The 3,571-nt window shown below is 36.9% G+C and overlaps 1 non-coding gene across 1 annotated transcript; it reads right to left on the bottom strand.

The window, feature by feature from the left end:
* Positions 1 to 1,491: 1,491 nt before the first annotated feature.
* trnas-gcu lies at positions 1,492 to 1,573 on the bottom strand. The gene has a single exon. It is a non-coding gene; the product is annotated as a tRNA-Ser (tRNA).
* Between the last annotated feature and the right edge of the window lie 1,998 nt (positions 1,574 to 3,571).

Consider the following 3,571-nt stretch of genomic DNA (forward strand, 5'->3'; position numbering starts at 1 on the left):
ATGGATTTCTTTGGATAATTTCCTCTGTCCAACCATTAGTAATGTACAAATGTGAATGATTATACAATGCTCAGTTCTATTTCCAAGTCCTCAGATAGTGGAGGAGTCCTTGCCTGCTTGCAGCAAAACTTCAACAACATGCAAAACTTTGGACAATGAAGTGCCACGTAAGGTCCAGGAAATGATGATTTCCAACTAAACAGAAACTCACTATCTCGCCCTAATCAACAACATCATTACCATTACTGAATCTTCAGTTATCAATATTGTGGGATCACCGGGATCTTAGACTGGACCAGCCACATACATACTGTGGCTGCAAGACTATTTTAGAGAATATTGAATGTAGAATATTAAAGCATATGAACAGGCTCTCCAGTCCACCTTGTCTGTACATACAATGATGTCATTCCAAACTAATATCATCTGCCTGTACGTTGTCCATATCGCTCCTGTTTAGGAGTTTGTCTAAATACTTCTTAAGTGTTGCTATTTTATCTACTCTGCCACCTTCCCTAGCCATAAGTTCCAGGCAATGGAACTTAAACTCTGTTGTAAAAAAACAACCTGCCTTGCACATTCTATTAAGCTTTCCCCCGCTCATCATAACCCAAGCCCTGTGGTATTTGACATTTCCATGCTGGGAAAAAAACTGTGATCATCCATCCTAGACATGCCTCTGATTTTATATGTTTTTATCAGGTCACCCCACAGCCTCTGACACTCTAGCAAAAACAGACCAAGTTTCTCCAACCTCCTCTTATAGCTAATACACGACAATCCAGGTCAACCATTTTTGCACCCTCTCCATATGTTTCTTATAGTGTAGTGACTAGTGCAAACAATACTCTAGATGTGTCCAGCCTATAACTTTAGGCAATAATTCAGCTCCTGACTTTCCAAAGCTTGTCCACCATCTTTGAGACAGAAACAATTCATGTCATGGAATGCTCTCCACTTGCCTGGATCAGTGCAACTCCAATAATATTCAAGAAGCTTAACACCATCCAGGACAAAACAGTACATTGAATGAGCACCTTACCCACTATCTTAAACAGTTTTAAATGTACTTCAGCCATTCACATGCCTCCTGAAACAGCGTCTTGCAATCTAACTTCCATTGCATTAGGCTGTTATTGCATTTTCTTTGGGTTAGAAGTCTGGAAATCTCTCCCTAACACACCATGGGCATAGCTACACAAAATGGATTGCAGTGGCTGGAGAAAGTCACTGCCACTTTCTCAAGAGTAAGTAAGGATGGGCAATAAATTTCAGAGATATCTACCAACTATGAACGAATAACAAAAATGTATTTTATTTCAATATGCATTGGAAAATAGAAAGGTATTCCATTAGAAATGATACAAAATCAATAGTCTGATGATTAATTGCCAATCGTTTAGGCAGTTAAATACAAAGAAAACTATGTTCATTGAAAGTTAAGTGTATGGCAACATCAATTGACAAATCATATAAAGTTGTTGATAACAACAATGAGAGTAGGATTCGAACCCACGCGTGCAGAGCACAATAGATTAGCAGTCCATCGCCTTGACCTCTCGGCCACCTCGCCACGAACATTGAAAATCATTGATAGCAGTGACGAGAGTGGAATTCCTGATGAAGGGCTTTTGCCCGAAACGTCGATCTTACTGCTCCTCGGATGCTGCCTGAACTGCTGTGCTTTTCCAGCACCACTCTACTCCAGAATTTGGTTTCCAGCATCTGCAGGCATTGTTTTTACCTATATCATGTAAAGTGCAGTTTCAGAAGAAGCACAAAGAGATAATCTTCACGGACACTAAATCATTCGCGAGGTATCAGATATTGAACTTCTGAAGGTAATTGTAAAATGCATTGGTTTTGGTAGTTAAACTGATTTTAGTTTTTCTGTGTGCACGGCATTTTGTCTAACTCCATTTGGTAACCTATGATGTGTTGTGGAACTTCTACAAAGAAACCTGAATGGACACAATAATGGAAGATGAATTTAAGAAGGATTCACAATTTGGTTGAAGTAAAATATTCTTCACTTTTGAAGATTTTTTGCTCATGATTTACGTTTATAATTACGGAGGCATTTTTACTTAAAAAGTGTCTGATCCTGGGGGTCTAACTACAGTTGGCTCAGAACTGTGATGATAGAAGTGAATATTATTTCATGCTTTTGTGCACTATTCTTGCCTAAGCTGTTATAATTTAAAGCTATAGCCTGAGAAAGCAATAACTAAGGTTTGCAAAATGATCAGCCATGACTGAATTCTCCATAACATCTAATTTCACGCTTAGAAAACAGCTTTCTCTTCCAAACCTTTGGCAGATTAGTAACATCAAAAACCCAAAGAATTGCCTGGAAAATAAAACTTCCTTCAACAATCAGCCTGCTGCAAAAGTTAAAAAGAACCATCCTGGACACACGGTTTGATACCACATTATTCATAGTAGTAGATGTAATCAAAGATTTACAGGAGGATACGCATTGGATTATTTTACCTGTGATAAGTTATGCAGTTAACACTGAGACTTTGCTCACTAATAAGTTTCCTTCATAAACAACTCTAAAATATTAGCTAGTATAGCCATAACATGTGTTAAATATAAAAAAGTATACTGCCAATGAAATTGAGAATGTTCTACTATAAAAATATTGACTAAAAGAAATACACATTTTGGCCTAGATTTTGCTATCAACAACCAAGATCAGGTACCCATTGCTATCTGAGGAATGTTATCACAAAGGTCTAATGATCTTTGTAGCATGACTCTCCCCTCTCTTATGTTCAAGAGTATATCCAGCCTTCATGCAACACTGATGTCATTACCGTCAAACACTTTGATGCATTTATACTAATAGCACAATAATCAATGAAAAGCATTTGCCATTTTAAAACTTGCTTCAAATAACTTCCATTGAACGTTCATATTGCTAACTAATTTTCCCTTGTTCTTAAGAATGATGGAAGATGTTTAAGTGTATTCACACACTTTTCTCTCTCCCATGAGAATGGGAGAGCCTTGGAAGAATTTGCAGGCTGAATAACAACTTGTTTAATCACATCATCAACAGTTCTTCTGTGCCCATCAAATTCTGGGTCTAGAATCCAGACACGATTAGCTCAGAGCTAAGACCACTGTCAGTTGAATATTAAGGCCTCCCTAATGGATGTCAATGATTGAACCATATTCCAAAGATGAATCAAAGATTGAATGCAGTATTAGAAGAGGTGAATTAACCAAAATGTTTAGTGAGTCACCAAGGTTGTGTATGTCGGGTATTGTCTTTCATCATTCCAGCATATATACATGTCAGAGCTAAACTGCAGAGAAAAATTGCAGAATATAAATAGGGAGTAATACAATTAATGTCGCAGATGTACACAAGGGTTGTTTCATTCTGACAAATATTAATAAAGCAACATTTTTTGGCATATATCTGATTCAAACCTACAGGAACACTCACTTTGGTTCATAGTGTTTATACATTCATAGAAAAATTAACATTTTGTTGAGATTATTTTGAAGAGCAGTTAAATCCTGAAAATCTATTAAACAGATTTTTTTTCTATCAAAT

This window comes from Chiloscyllium plagiosum, chromosome 2, assembly GCF_004010195.1.
Source record: "Chiloscyllium plagiosum isolate BGI_BamShark_2017 chromosome 2, ASM401019v2, whole genome shotgun sequence".
NCBI classification, from domain to species: domain Eukaryota; kingdom Metazoa; phylum Chordata; class Chondrichthyes; order Orectolobiformes; family Hemiscylliidae; genus Chiloscyllium; species Chiloscyllium plagiosum.